Here is a 16,732-nt window from a genome sequence, read left to right on the forward strand (position 1 = left end):
AAGAACTACACTGAAAACGTCTCTCCAGACAGAGCTGACCATGAAGGCTCTGGGTTCCTGTGAATCAATGATGTCAAATCAAATCAACAAACATTTTTTTACATACCTTCTAGATGTTCTGGGACCTATTGAATAACACGTAGGCACAGCGTGAGTAGATGTTTGAGGGTTACAGATAAAATGGCTTCGTATGGGAGATCTCACTCTAAGAGACTATCTTTGTTTTTACTTATTACCATGATTTAAAAATAAAAAGTAAAAAGCTGTGATATTTTACTCTTTATCAGAAGATATACGACGGCAGCTAGCATTTTTCCATTTAAATAGCTTTCAGAGCTTTATAACATTTCCGAGAATTCAACATTTTTCCTCACATGGGCACTTTTGATATCACTGTGAAACTGCCCCCCTGCCCCGCCACACGCACACACATGCACAATGGTCTCCTTGTAAGTATCATCTCTGCCCTTGAAGTGCTTGCACTTTTATGGAAGAAGACGGATGCAGCAAAATGAAAAGCGTGCCTACCAATGTTCAACATTATACATTACAGACATATCAGGAGAGCAGCATGCAAATAGCATGGCCAGTGTTTGGTCATCATATGCTTGGGCCCGAAATAGGGAGAGGTAAAGCTCATTTCAGTGATGGGCGATTAGGAATCGGTCTAAGATATGTTTCATGAAGTTGCTCAGGACTGGTCCAGAGATTACCTTCAGAATTGAGGCTGCACCTCATCCTAGGGAGAAAGTCTCTTTCAATCAATACACAGATATACATTTGGGACCATCATTTGTGGCCCCTTTGATCATTGGTGCACTCTTTTACAGATTGGCCCTTTTAAACGTGAGGTTCCCAGGGGAAACCCTGGTACAGGGAAACAAAACTAGCTATTGATGTTTAGTTTAAAGGCATTTCTGTAATTGGGCTTTTCTTGTCTTCCTTACTCCTCATGATCCCTTTTCCTTCCATTCCCACTGCAGCCTCTCCTTGGTCTCCCTGGATTTGATCTACTGACCTGGGTGCTGAGGCTGGATTGGAAATCTTCTGAAGGGTCCTTAACATGCCAGAGTTAACAGGCCTGCCTGGGCCAGCTGCCGTCTCAGAGCTGCCACAAACTCCATGGATTGTTTGGCAATAAAAATCAGCAATAAAAGTGTGAAAAATACCAGAGACCCAAATGGGAGACGAGGGGGGAAGATGGTTCTAACACTCTTTTAGTGGACATCTGATTTATTTTTTAAATGGAAAAGCCACTTTTATAGCTACTGTAGTTCAATTATCTCTAATTTTACACATTTTATGCAAATCCTCAGCATCTTAATTGCAAATGAGAAGGGAACTTATTTTTTAAAGCAGAAAAATAAGGTATAGTTTCATATTTTCTTTTCAATTTTTAATTCCTATTCTTGATTCAGAACCATTAAACTTTTAAAACTCTTTTTTACACAGTTGTTTAAAATTATATGTAATTTAAAGGGCAATCACATGTTCACAAATACCCATAGTCTTAAACAAGTAGCAAATTTTATTCCCAGACCTCACTCTCCCTCATGGAGAAGAAACTTTGATGTTCTCCTACGTATAATTTCAAAAGACTGCAAAAGAACATACTCAAAAGTGTTCACAAAGAAACTTGGTGTCTTACAAATTGAGCACACTGGAACATATTCTAAGCATCAAGAAACCCAGCTACAGGATTTTTGCCTGGGTACCCAGGCAAAAGATTTCTAACCAGTAATGTACTGATAGATATTTGACAACCAACGCTCTTGGGAGGTGACAATCAATTATCTCTGATCTGTAGTGTTTGCCAATTTCCATGGTGTAAACACTCCTGCTATGGTCGACTTCAAGCTACTAACATGATACCACCTAACATGGAAATGGGAAGAGATGGGCTGCATTGATTCTTGTGAGCAGAGCCAGCTCCAGCACACCACAACTCCCAGCAATTTAGATATGTTTCGAGGATGTTAATTAACTTTACTCTGAATTGGAGTCTCAAAAGGTAAAAGCCAATAGGAAAGTTTTCTACATTGAATACATGTTTTGAAGATTTTATAGCCTAGCGGGAAACTTAGCATGATGCTTATAAATCTAGAGTCACGAGTTTCAGTCAAGAATCTGGCAATTACGAGCCACCTAGCATGTACCAAATCTTGGCCATGGATTCTGTTTCCTCATGTCTAAAACAAGGATAATGAAGTTCACTCTGCTGTGAGCTTATCTTCTAATAACAAAGGAGCTAATGGTCATGGGATCACTTGATAACTGAAAAGGATATGCAAATAAAAGCTAACTATCTTTATGGTTTATTTCACAATTATTGGTTTAGTCAACAAATATGTCTTGATATCACCATAGGAAATACAAAGATGTACATGACAGAATCCATACTCGTAGAATTATTCTTCAATAGATCGTCATTAGCGTTTTCATTAGTGTTTCCAACCTGACCATTTGTGGGAGACATACATATTATTCTGAGCCCTGAATCTTGAGAAAAATCAGTCAAGAAATCAGGAAAAGAGGAAAAAGTATTACCATTCTTTTGTGAGGATTAAAGCTTAATTGGAATCTGTGCTAGATTTCTCCATTGAAAAAAACAAAGGAAGCTCTGTGAATGCTATGATTTACACTTCTGGGAGATGTGAGAAGTGCCCACAACAGGCTTCAAGGATGATGGTTAAATGAGCTCCAAGCCCTTGTCACCTCCACCCCGAGCTACAAACAGTATTACATTGGAAACTTCCTCAGTGGTCCACACAATTTGTAGACAAGACACTTTCCCATCCAGGTCCTCCCTTTCTTTACCAACCATATTTCATTCTAGCACACTGAGCAGAGGGAACATAATCATTTGCCTTCAACAAAAATCCAGACTCCTCTGGAAACAGAAGCAAATGAGATGAGAAAGGAAGGCCGTGTGTGTAGCACTTCCCATTAGGCCCTCTACCTAACAGTAATTAGGCTTGCTCCGACTAATGTTGGACTTCGAGCAGCTGCTCCAATACTTATTTTCGTAAAAGAAAATAAAGAGTACATATGAATCCCCGACTTTTACTTCTTTTCTTTTTTCCTTTCCCTTTGTGACTTCATGCTGGTTTGCAATTTGTGTTTTCACCACTGTAGTTAATTCTAAGACACAGTCGATCAACTCATAGCCTCCTTAGTAATGGAAGTACCTCTAAATAAAATCGTGTAAAGCTCAACACTTCGATGGAGAGAATCCCTACCAGTCCTTTCATCTTGTATTTAGTTGGTTACCCTTCACTGAAGTTACATTTATAGCATAATTAATGAAAGAAGCTTTTCTTCTGACTTGCCTAAATAGCTATGCCGGGTGACTTGGAAACTCTGTATATTTATTAGGAAACACTATTATCTAAAAGGTCTGAGACCTTTCTACATAACATGGCAGCCAAACTATTCCACCTTGAGCATGTGACTTAGAACTGACAGGCTGAAATATACACATGCCTCATAATGCATGTCAACAATTTCACTATCTGGTACAAATGGAAACTTGCTGAATTTATTCCCTAAAATGCTTTTTATGCTTTTCTTGGTTCTGGCTTAGCGGTAATGTATTTAAATGTCTGGGAGAAATATTCAAAAGAATGAAACACATAACTCCAGTTGAGATGCCTACATTTCAAACCAAATACTGGCAGATCAGTGAGTATCTAGGTTAATACTATCCTTATTTGATTAGGATAATCCACGGAGACACTGACTCATTCCTTCAGATCCTGCCTTTTAACCAATCAATATTTTTAGAGTTATGGTTTTCAGAAGGCAGGTGATAATTTTGGAGATAACATCTCAAGGTGCTGCTGACATTGAGATGCATATTTAATATGTTCTTGGAGTCACACAACACAGCAATGTTGGACTCTCCCCCAAGAAACACATGCACACAAGCACAGCCACACCCACAATGCCACTGACCTTTAAGTTCTTGAAGCTCCCATTAGATTTAGTACACTGGCTCTTACTAATGTCGATGAAAATTTGAAAATTGAAGGCATGGGTAGTGAATACCTCTTCCTCAGCTGGTTCTGTCTTTTCAGCTTAGAGGAACTCCTGAGAAGGAAAGGCAGGTAGCTGTTCTCCACCCAAAGATCAGTAGTAGGGCAGGAGGAAGGAACCCTGAGGACAGCCATAGCAGTGAGCTGGTCTTTGACCTAAATTAGCATATGTCTCTACCTACACAGAATAGGGGGTCACAAGAGAACAGGGGAAGGTAGGGGAAAACAAAGGACAAAAAGTCAGACTTGGATTTTTTAGAATGTCATTAAAATATATCTATTTTAATTTCACATGACTAAAATAATCTTCATTCTTTGTACTAATTTTGCTTTGACTGAAATTAGTTGTCAGATCTCTCTTTATAGCCTAATTACCTTTTTCTGAAAAAAAAAAAAGGAGAAGAAGTAGAAGAAATAACAATAAATTTGTAATGCAAAAGCTGCAAGTTTGTGGTATTAGTACAGATTAGGGACGGTTCTAGGAACAGGGTTTGAAAACAATTTAAACAATTCTGGAAAAGCCTTGTATTCCTCAGAAGGATTTTGCTAGTTCTCTCCTCATTGTTTAGCGTCATGGTAGTGACTCGTGGCCACAAAGCCTTGAGAGTGACTAGTGCTCAGGGTAGCTACAATTTAGTGTCATCTCTAGGTATTTTATTTGGCTCTCTTACCAAAGCAGCTAGAAAATCAAATGTTCACACTCAAGACCATGTGTTTGCAAAATTTTCTGTTAAAGACCAGATTGCAAATATTTTAGTCTTTATGGGCCTTAGAGTTTCTGTCACAACTACTCAGCTCTGCTCTTGTAGTGCAAAACAGCCACAGACACTATGCAAACAAATGAGTGTGACCGTGTTCCAATAAAATTTTATTTACCAAAACAGGCAGGAGGCCAGGTTTGGCTCACAGGCTATAGCTGACCAACCCCTTCTCAGGACAATTCAACCAACGGAACGTGGAAAGAAACTAATGTGTGCACAGTACAGCACAGAGTGAGTGTTCAACAAGTACATCTTGGATAAAAATAAGTATCAATTAAACTTGAAAATGGCTTTATTCAATAGCAGAAATATAGTACTACCTCTAAGTTAGAATCTATTGGTTTTAAAAAATTAACTGTGTTTAGTGACTTCTTATAATCAACAGAAATAAGTAATAGATGACTATAAAGGGGATACAGAGGAAAGATAACCAAATGCACCCTGTTGATGGAAGCTCAGTGAATGGCAAACTGCTCTGCACAATTAGCCATAGAGAATGCCACAATGTTACAATACCATACGTGTAATCACAGGTCTGCAGTTATGCCCTTCTGCCATGGAACTAAGGGAACACTGCAGAAAGTGTTGGCTGAGTCAGGGTGATGTGCAACATGTTCTTTAAAGATATGCATCAAGGGAGCGTCTTAAAAATTATCTCCCTTGTAAGGATGAGCTTCAATGATATTATAAGTAAACACCAGATTTGGGAATAAAAGTTATTGGTCTCATTCCTGGTGCTGCTTCTCACCTTATGGTGTTTCCTCATCTGTATTACAAGGATTGGGACAGATGACCTGTGGTACTCAAACCTTCACTCTAAAGCTCTACAATTCAATGCTAGCTTCAACTATGCTTTTTAGTTAGAGTATCTCTAACTAATAAGTTAGAGGTTATTAAGTTAGATGAAAATTTGAAAATTGAAGGCATGGGTAGTGAATACCTCTTACTCAGCTGGTCCTGTCTTTTCAGCTTAGAAGAACTCCTGAGAAGGAAAGGCAGGTAGCTGCTCTCCACCCTAAGATCAGCAGTAGGGCAGAAGGAAGGAACCCTGAGGACAGCCATAGCAGTGAGCCTCTAAGTTAGAGGTTCTCTAACTTATTCCATCATGTTTTTTACCTAAGGCTGAAATATCGAGCTGTCTCTGTTTCCTCTTTTACTAAGCATGTTTCCATTCCGCTCCCCCTAGCCCACTCCAACCCCCCACAGTAAGAGTCTCATCATAAATGTGAAGGCAGCTCATCTCCCCACTGGTAGCCAGGGACAGGGGGAAAGCAGCCAAGGCCCCTCTCCAAAGTCATCTTGGGCATCTTGAGCATTCCTCAGCTGGAGGGGCTTTCCCATTCAGTGCCTGGACCAGTGCCAAGAAGATCTGTCCAGCTGTAAGCCTGATTTTATATAGTTATTTTCACTTATTTTTTATTTTGCAAGATGTAAACGAATCTGTTTAACTAGGAAATCACGTCCCTTGAAAGTGATTATAACCTAATTTGACATGCAGTATTTGTATACTTATTCTAGTGTTATGATGCATTCACTGTGTTTACATAAATAGAGATTTCTGTATAATTACTACAAGATAATATAAAGAGTTAATCACATGAAATCCCCCAAAATCTCATTTGGGTGAATTTTTTTTTTTTTTAATTTTAATTTGAAAGTAAAATTTTCCTTGGAAATAAAATGGGCCTATTTCCAAAATGTTCCATAAATATTCTTTAAAAGCCTTATAAAAACATCTGTTTTCTTCATCATTGTTGTTTGCTCATTAATTGATACAGTCAGATGACATACTGTGTACCTAATGTGTGCCAGATACCAACAAAGATAAAATAGACATGTGCGTTGCCTTCAATAGCATTATATCTAAACAAGTCTGGAAGCACTTCATGGGAAAAGGTGAAGTTCTGCCTTGATCTCATTTGCTTATCGTTGACAATCACTATGTTCTCTTCATAAAATTACAATAGAAGAAGTAAGTATACAAGAAAGAAATATCACATTTTTACATTGAAAGAAATATCAAGAGGAGAGACAGACAAAATTAACATGAAATTTTAGAAGAGTTGCAAATACTTTGAAGTTTTCATCTTTTTATATCTAATGGCAAAGAAAGGAATTTCCCCCAAATGAAATATTTTACTGAAATGAGAAAGGAACAATCACACAAAGAGTGACCCAATAGTTCTATGTTTACATATCAACTTTTAAAAAGACCTAGTTGCCTATCTTCCTGAGGTTGAATAAATGCTTCTTTTTGCACTTATTTGCTTCCATTCATTCCATTTGTACCATATGCTTAACTCGGTCTTAGCATAACCGAGAGTTAAAAATTAGGTAAAGGCCTGCCAAAGTTCGCCAAATTGTGTGTACAGTGAAAGAGGGCTGGACAATCATCTATAATGGAATCTATTTTAGAAAGGTGAGGATGTCACTACATGTGTACACATCACAAACACCATCCTCTCATCACTTTCACTGGACACTGCACACTAACAATTTTTGAATAGGAATTTTATGGACCTCATCATAAAAATAATTGAACCAGGGGTGAAAAAAGTCTTCATTTCTCCTAGGAGTGTTATTCCTCTATCATCATGTTCCATTCCTCCTCTCAAATCTTTGGGCTCTTTTCTTTATTGTGTTTTCTAGAAGACAAATGACATTTAGACACAGTTATAATGTCTTCAGGGAAATAGGACAACTACTTTTAATTTTTTTTTAAATATGAGTTCCATACAATTCCTATCTAAACATTATTAGGATAAGAGACAGAAATTCAGGAATGAAATGGATTACAGGAATTGACTCTGGTCCTCTTTAAAAAAAATCCAAGTCATTATTTTAAACCTAGGATCCCAATATTTCAATGAAATTTTATTCAAATCAGTGTACACTGACTAAAGTACCTAATCTGTCCAATGGTTCATGAGTCCAATTGGTTTACTTCAGAGAAAGGAATAAAAGTACATACCGTTTGTCAATGAGATCCTATAGAACTAAAAAATATTGTTTATTATAATGAGCATGGTATTATACCACTATTTGTTCAACTATTTGTTCCTAAATTATTTATATATAATTGAATTATTCTTAAACCATTAGTTATGGAAGACTTAATGCCTAATACCCTACAGGAGAGCTGATTAAACATATACAGCCAATTCACTATTAATATGTAGGTCTTCATGCAGGTCCACGTTCCACATTGTCCTCCCGTGACAGGTACTGTATAGGACATTCACAGTAAAGGATCAAAACGATGTGCTTTGGATCTGAGTTCTGCTATTAGTACCATGTTCCCAAGAGCAAGTTACTCAACCTTTCTGTGGTTTAGTTTCACTTTCTGTAAAATGGGAATAACAGTTCCTATTGTTGTGAGGAGTTAAACAATTTTACACACAGAGGGCCCTCAGAGCACTGCCTGGCACGTGGTATGGACACGGTAATGCTTGCTTGTTGTATTGGAAGTCGCAGTGATCACACTGGCCTTGGATGGCATTTACGTGTACTCCCTCTCTATTTTCCTTGTTCATTCATTCAGCCTATCCCTTTAATTCTCAGCCCTTGGAAAACATTAGCAATGCCAATCAGAGCCTAAGGTAACGACACATTATTTATTTAAGTGTATGTATTCTCCCTATCCTCCAAATCCCCATTATATTTTTGTCTTCCATGAACATGGTTAATGGTGAAGTGATTGTGTTCACGACCACTTGCTTATTTGCATGTTTGACATTCTTAGTGGATTCACTTGACATTAGCGACAACATATGAAACTGCCTGATTAAAAATTCCTTTTCGTTGTCCACCTCTCATCTTTGGCCTACTTTCCTTTCTAATTGCCCCTATTCCCCCAACCCAGACTACAGAAGATGAATACATGTGAAGTACAGAATTTCCAAGATTCACTTTCTCACCCCTTCCACCAATCAGTGCTAAAATAAGCTTATTTATTTTTGACATGAGTTCTTTGTTTTCAGGGATCATCTTAGGAAAAGAAATTAGTCCTCCAGTGGCCTCTACGGAATTTTCACAGTGTCACATCCAAGCCGACTTGATACAGTCTCGAAGGGATGACAGGAAGTTTCTGAGGGGCGTCGTCTCAGAGGCAGGGGAGTTCATAATAGTGCCACATGCCCCAATTTTGAGGCGACTGCCCCAGTTTTAACATACTGTCTCCCCTGTGTTCCCGAGAGCAGATCTAATGTTCTCTTCCTCCAGGTCCCTGTTGATTGCCTGAACTGTGAGAGTGCTGCTTAAAGTGGCAAGGGAATGGGGCAGAATTGGAGTTACCCAAATCACAAACATGTCGGATAGGACTCACAATCCAATAATTGACACTCTATGAGGTCTCCCTGAGGGTTGTCAGGTTTTCAGTAGAATATTAGTTGGTTGCTTAACATACTCTAATTGTCTTCACTTAAAGGCTTTAAATCTGGAAGCTTTGCTAAATTTGACTAACCAAGATACCTAGAAAGTGGAATCCCTCTTGCTCTTAGTTGGTATAATAAGGGGAAAGCATTCTACCTGATTACTGCTTTTTCTATACAGGAAGAAAATGAGGTATCATGAACGTCTGTGTCTGGCCTGTATATCAAAGTGTTCATAGAATCATTTAACGCAGAGACTCATCCTTTCAGATTTTTCAGTTAAGGGACATGACAAATAGTTTTTTTTTTTGTTTTTGTTTTAATTTTCTTTAAGCTCTAAAATGCAACATTTTGGATTCTAGAAACCCAAATAAAAGACAGAAAATATCAGAAGTGTCTTGATAAATGTTATATTGGTTTCTAAATAAGCTTAGGAAAGAGCTTTATTCGAAACAGGATTAAATTTTTTCTGGCTCACTTTCTACAAACATAACTTGCTTCTGTTCTGGCACACCCAAAGTGGGAAAAATGTTAGATGTAAAATTTGTAAAAAGTGACACACAGAGAAAAATGAATGCTTCTAATAAATAATATATTACTATAAGAGAAACAAAGTGATTGAGTAATGTCAAGCTAATGATTTTTCTCCAACAGCTAGCACACCTGCTCCAGCATTTTGTTCAGGTTTTTTTTTTTTTTTCCTTGCTTGGTAGAACTACTTACTGTGAGAATAACCTACATGAAGTCATTTACCAAGGTGACTGAACTACCTTCTGTTAGGGTGTCAAAATGTCCCAAATTGGCAGACCAAATAAGAATTTGGATGTTGGAATGAGAACATACTGTGGAATACTGAGAGTTATTCTCATTCGAACTGTATGGGATCCTACCATGGGTCTCAGACAGGCTTTGAGAAATTCTCACCAAGGTCCAAGGACCATTTTACAGATTGCCTTTCTAAATTTTATAGTGAAAACAACCCATACTGGAATGAATCAACATGTGTGACGCACTGTTAAGCAGCTTGTCTATCTCTCCCCAGATCTCAATGCTTGCTACAAAAAGGAAGGTTCCAGTTATTTCTTCAGCCCCAAATTGTCATTTGACCTACAGCAAATATCATCCGCTACTGGGGTCCTATTTGTTTCTATTGAGTGGGAAGAAATCCACCTTATTTATCATAAGGATCAAATATGGGCAAGAGACATAAAGGTGGTTGAAAATTTGCAACTGTTTGGAGATCAATATTAATAACAATTTTGGTGTTATTTGTAAAAAATAATTATTAATAAGTATCTATGAACAGGCTTGGGCATTGTAAACACATTTCTTATACCAGATTCATGATTTATCCACTTATCTAATTTATATGTCATAAAAAACATATAGTCATCTTGATGCCATATATCCTTGAAACACTGACATCTGCTATTCTAGGAAAGGCCATTTCACATAGTTTTCTATTATAATAGCTGAACTTGTTTCTTAATGAAATTCAATAGGGTTTCCAGAGTAAAGTAAAAAAATAACATTCATGTCTACTTTTCTACATCTTCCAAGCTGAGATCTAGCAATAATTGCACATCCTTCCTAAAGAAATAAGATCCAAATTTTGGGCCATGGGAGTCAGTGGAAAGAATTACACAATGATATTCCTGAATTTCAATTCTTTCATAAAGGCTATTTATCATGTTTGGCCTACATTTACTAGGCAAAAAATTAAACATTGCCCTAAGCCAGAAGGATAGGCTACTGAGTTTGAGCATGATTTGGTGTACGTCATGTTGTGACAATGGCTGACAGATAACGTAAGTATAAACTATTACTTTCCATTAATATGTGAGACATACCAAACCATAGAGAGTAAGTGTATTAATTCTGTAAGGCTGCTGTAACAAAAGACTACAGACTGGGTGGCTTAAACAACAGAAATGTATGTTTTCACAATTCTAAAGGTTAGAAATCCAAGATCAAGTTTTGGCTCTTCTGAGCCATAAGAAAAGAGTATGTTCCAGACCACCCTCCTTAGCTTATAAATGGTGATCTTTTCCCAGTGTCTTTACATGGTCTTCCCTCTCTCCTTGTGTCCATGCCTAATCTCCTCTTCTTTTAAGGATAGGAGTCATATTGTATTAGGATCCACCCTAGTGGCCTCATTTTAACTAAACTACCTCTGTAAATACCCTATCTCCAAATCGAGTCACATTCTGAGGTAGTGGGGGTTAGGAGTTCAACGTACTGATTTGAGGGGTGGGAGGGACACAATCCAGCCCATAATAGTAAGTGATATACAAATCATCCAGCCAGTACATGGGGACAAGACCCACTTTGTCTACTTTTTTATTCCAATCTTGGGGTAGTGATTGCTGCGTGGGTCCTATGATTCCCACTTTTTCACAGATTGCTATCTACATGGTTTACTTAATTAATACCCCATGCTTGGAAACTTAGGCCTTTTAGGTGAATGTAGATGAGCATGTTTCAGTGAACAGAGCCTGGATATAACACCTCTGATGCCATTTACTTTTCAGGGACTATAAAAGCATTGAGTTCTAACTCTGAAGGATCATTACTACCACTTTTTAAAACAGTAAAACAGCAACAAACATGACATTAAAGTAAATTGTCTAAATTGAAACAAATTCATTTGGCAATTGTTTAGCATATAAGTAGACAAATGTGTATGAGAATGTTCATCAGACCTAACTGTCTGTGTGGTGAGGACCTCCTGGCACTACGAGAAAACCTTCAAGTGTGTACAGGGAAATGCCTTTGGATGAGTAAAGTCAGTGGTGTATTGTGCCTAATTTAAATAAAGACTTTGGAAAAGTTGCCATGTTCATCTTAGGCAAACCACTACTTAGCAAGTTGGTCAGGGTCCCTGGGGCTTTTCAATAAATGGCACTCATTTCATGGCTGTGGATGACATCAATGAAGGACTCTAAGTTCACTCCTATCACTTGGCAAAAAGAAATACCTAAAAAGCTTTTGAGGGTCTTCTTTGTGCCAAGCACTGAGCTGTCTGAAGGTGCCCACCTTCAAGGTTAGTGGGCAGGTCAGACACATACCTGAGTGATTATAAGACAATGTGCTGCTTCCTAGAGGCACATAAAGAAAAGCATCAGGGACACATTGGTAGGAGAGCACTTTGGGGAGATAGTGAGGAATGTTGATAGAGTAGGTAACATTTGACTAGGATTTTAAACGAGATCACAGGTAGAAATTTGGGGCAAGTATAGCCTATTCAAGTGGTTTGGTGTAGCTTGTGCCAAGAGATGTGTGAGGAGAGTGAGAGAGAGATGGACATTAAGGTTTGATGGCAGGGTGGGGACACGTGGGGAAGGGCCTTGTATACATACTAAAATGTCCACATGTTGTCTTTTGGACCCTGAGGATGATAATATTTGTGTTTTTTTTTCTTTTTTCAATCTATTTCTTTCCAGCTTTATTATGATATAACTAACACATAACATTGTGTAAGTTTAAGGTTTGCAATGTATTGATTTGATATATTTATGAATTGCAAAATAATTGCTACCATAGTATTACCTACTGTTTCCACCATATCACACAGTTACCATTTCTTTTTGGGGGTGAGAACATTTAAGATTTACTCTCTGAGCAACATTAAAGTATATAATACCGTTTTATAAACTATCATCACCATGCTGTACACTAAATCCCCAAACATATTAATCTTATAGGGAAGTTTGTACCCTGTGTCCAACATCTCCCCATTTCCTCTATCCCCCAACCTCTGGTAACTACCACTCTACTCTCTGTTTCTCTAAGTGTGTCTGTTTTAGATTCCACATATAAATGGTATCATACAGTATTTATCTTTCTCTATCTGACTTAATTTCACTTAGCATAATGCTCTTATGCCCTATCCAAATTATTGCAAATGGCAGGATTTCCTTCTTTTTCATGGCTGAATAATATTCCATTGTATATATAAAGCCCATCTTCTGGGATATCTGGATCAGGTTTCACCTTTTTAGAGTGGATAGTTCTATGAGTAATGTGGCAGAAGACCCAGAGGGACATCCTGGAACTATTTTGAGTCCAGAAAACTATGATGACAAGCTCAACTATGGCAATGTCAGCAGAGATAGAAAGTGGAAGACAAATTTGAGAGAGTTATAGGGTGCACAACTAACAAAATGCAGTGATGGATTAAATGCCGAGTCTGCAAGAGAGAGCTTTTCCTTCCTTACCCTCCACATAGCTTTATTGGTGTGTCTTAGAACAGTATTTTGCTGAGACACTTAGGTGTTTTTCCCAATATTAAAAAAATAAAAAATGGCTGTAACGATTGCCTATGTAGTATAAAAATGCACCACTCGTTCTTGCTGTTGAAAAAAAACAAAACTGTTTACTCAACCTCTGAGTCAAAAACCTGTTTACATTAACAAGTTAGATGACATTAAACCTACAAAAATGAATGCCAGAACTTCATCAATGACACAAACAGCTTCTTTGCTGAATCGGATGATGGTTTTGAGAATTTTCTTAGCACTTTATGCTATGCACTATGTAACCATTCTAGACCCAAGACACTTTTAATCTGTATTATTAACATTTTCTCCATCATTTTCTTAAGACTAGACATTCAACCCAACAATTTACCAAGCCCTGATTTGCAGCATATGCTAATTTCCAAGGTATAATTACATCCACCGTGGCTGAGTACAAGCTACCAACATGATGCCCTTGAACACAGAGCAAGAAAGAGATGTGTAGTACCACACCATCCTGTGGTATTTCTACCACAGAAATACAATAGACCTAAATCCCTCAGGAACATAGACAAATGTGATAAGATAATTAGGAAGAATAAATATTGAGTATACATTACCTTTGTAATATAACTTACCTAATTATAAGTTTTCCTTGTTTACTGTTTAGTAAGTTGTACCTGAAAACCAGCTCATGAAATATCTTAACCATTAACTCTCACAATCTAGTACAAGTTGGCCTCAGAACTCCAGTATCCATATTAAAGATACACTGAGGGTTAGCGGAGAGCTCTGGGGCATCACTCAGAGACTCAGGGTAAAGAGGCTCCATTGTCTTGAAGGTGTACCATCTAGAAAGGCTGCCTTTGAAGTTACCATAGAAAGGGGTGGGGAAGTCGTGTGACCTCGACAGAAAGTCACATATCATTTCCCTCAAAATCTCATTTTCTAGAATTTGCAATTAACTAAAAGGGATGCTTGCAAGTGTTTTCTTTCTCATGCTGAAGAAACATTGAGTTAATCTATACCGTTGTCTCTGCTATGGTCACAAGATGAAAAAATCTCCTTATAGGAAACCAAAAATCTTCCTGCCCAAATCTATTATTTTTCCAGTCTCCCCCATCAATATGTAGAACTACATTCAACCAGTTATTCATGTCTGAAATTGGGGGTATATATCCCCCCTAACACTTTAAGTCCAATAATCAGTCAACTCCTCCTCCAAAATATGATTTGATTCCTCCATTTCTTCCCATCCTCACTTTCAGGTCCCTGCTCGAAACCTATATCATCTGTCCCCAGGCCTACTTGAAAAGCTCCTGTCTCCCAATTGGTCTCTTCTTTCCCATCCTTCCTCACTAAATTTCCCACAAAGAAGCCAGAATATTTTTTTTAATGTTAATCAGATTATGTCACTCCACTGCTTAAATGTGTTTTCTATTAAGCTTAGAATCAAATCCAAATTTCTTGAGTTGCCTGATGAAACCCTGTAGACTTCGGTCCTGTCTCATTCTCTAACCACATCTTGTTCCATTTCCCCTTTTTCAAATACTTCAGTCCCATGAATGTTTTTGAGTTCCTTGAACACATCAAATCTTTGCACAAGCCATTCACTCTACCTGGAATGCTCTCATCCTTGTCTATGAGTTCTCAGCTCAAATGTCTAGACTGTTATCTGTCACCATGTACCAAAATTAATTCAAAATGGATCAAAGACTTAAGCATAAGACCTGACACAATAAACTGCATAGAAGAAAACATAGGTACTAAACTTATGGACCTTGGGTTCAAAGAGCATTTTATGAATTTGACTCCAAAGGCAATGGAAGTAAAAGATAAAATAAATAAATGGGACTATATGAAACTTAAAAGTTTCTGCACAGCAAAAGAAACCATCGACAAAATAAAGAGGCAACCGACTGAATGGGAGAAGATTTTTGCAAATAGTTCCTCCGATAAGGGTCTAATATCCAAAATATACAAGGAACTCATGAAACTCAACAACAAAAAAACAAACAACCCAATTGAAAAATGGGCAGAGGACCTAAAGAGACATTTATCTAAAGAGGACATACAAATGGCAAATAGACATATGAAAAAATGCTCAACATCACTAATCATCAGAGAAATGCAAATAAAAACCACAATGAGATATCACCTCACCCCAGTCAGAATGGCTATCATCAACAAGACAAATAGCAACAAGTGTTGGAGAGGCTGTGGAGAAAAAGGAACCCTCATATACTGTTGGTGGGAATGCAGACTGGTGCAGCCGCTATGGAAGGCAGTGTGGAGGTTCCTCAAAAAATTACAAATAGAATTGCCATATGACCCAGCAATCCCTCTCCTGGGTATCTACCCAAAGAATCTGAAATCATTTATACATAAAGACACGTGTGCTCCAATGTTCATTGCAGCTTTGTTTACGGTGGCCAAGACATGGAAACAACCAAAATGTCCTTCGATAGATGAATGGATAAAGAAGTTGTGGTATATATACACAATGGAATACTATTCAGCGTTAAGGAAAGATGATATAGGAACATTTGTGACAACATGGATGGATCTTGAGAATATAATGCTAAGCGAAATAAGTCAGACAGAAAAAGCAGAGAACCCTATGATTTCACTGATATGTGGCATATAAACCAAAAACAAGACAAACAAATGAGAAACAAGAACTCATAAACACAGACAATAGTTTAGTGGTTACCAGAGGGTAAGGGGGGTGGGGGGAGGGAGATGAGGGTAAGGGGGATCAAATATTTGGTGATGGAAGGAGAACTGACTCTGGGTGGCGAACACACAATGGGAATTATTGATGATGTAATACGGAATTGTACACCTGAAATTATGTAATTTCATTAACAATTGTCACCCCAATAAATAAATAAATAAATAAAAATGTATCTTTGTCAGAAGGATCGTCCTTAATTGCCTAATCTAAATGAGGTCCTCCTGAATGCATTCTCATAAACCCATAGTACTGTCCACAATTTTAATTATGAGTCAGTGTATGCCTATGTTTGATGTCCATCTCCCCTACTAGACTAGCAATTCATGAAAGCAGTATGTTTGATTTGTTCAATATAGTATATGCAGTGCTGATATGCTGCCCGACATATAATGAGTCCTCTTGGAGAGAGACGGGGAGGAGAGAAGAGAAAGAAAGTATTAGGTTGGTGCAAAAGTAATTAAAGTTTAAGAAGTTAAAAACAATTGCAAAAACTGCAATTACTTTTGCACCAACCTAAATGAAAAAGAAAGAGAAAGAAGAACAGAGAGAAAAAAGAAAGAAGGGAGAGGGAAGGACATAGGGAGAGAGGAAG

The 16,732-nt window shown here is 37.7% G+C and overlaps 1 protein-coding gene across 7 annotated transcripts in view; it reads right to left on the minus strand.

Moving 5' to 3' along the window:
• LOC308505853 (uncharacterized protein) overlaps positions 1–16,732 on the minus strand; it is a 614,997-nt gene that overhangs the window by 39,076 nt on the left and 559,189 nt on the right. For 6 of the 7 annotated variants that reach the window (XM_081068611.1, XM_081068614.1, XM_081068612.1 and 3 more), the window contains one exon: positions 3,955–4,212. The exons of the other annotated variant lie outside the window; for it this stretch is intronic. The gene's annotated coding sequence lies outside the window, so the exon portion shown is untranslated. The remainder of the gene's footprint in view (positions 1–3,954; positions 4,213–16,732) is intronic. 7 annotated transcript variants of the gene reach the window in all.

This window comes from Rhinolophus hipposideros, assembly GCF_964194185.1.
Source record: "Rhinolophus hipposideros genome assembly, chromosome: 12".
Classification (NCBI taxonomy): Eukaryota; Metazoa; Chordata; class Mammalia; order Chiroptera; family Rhinolophidae; genus Rhinolophus; species Rhinolophus hipposideros.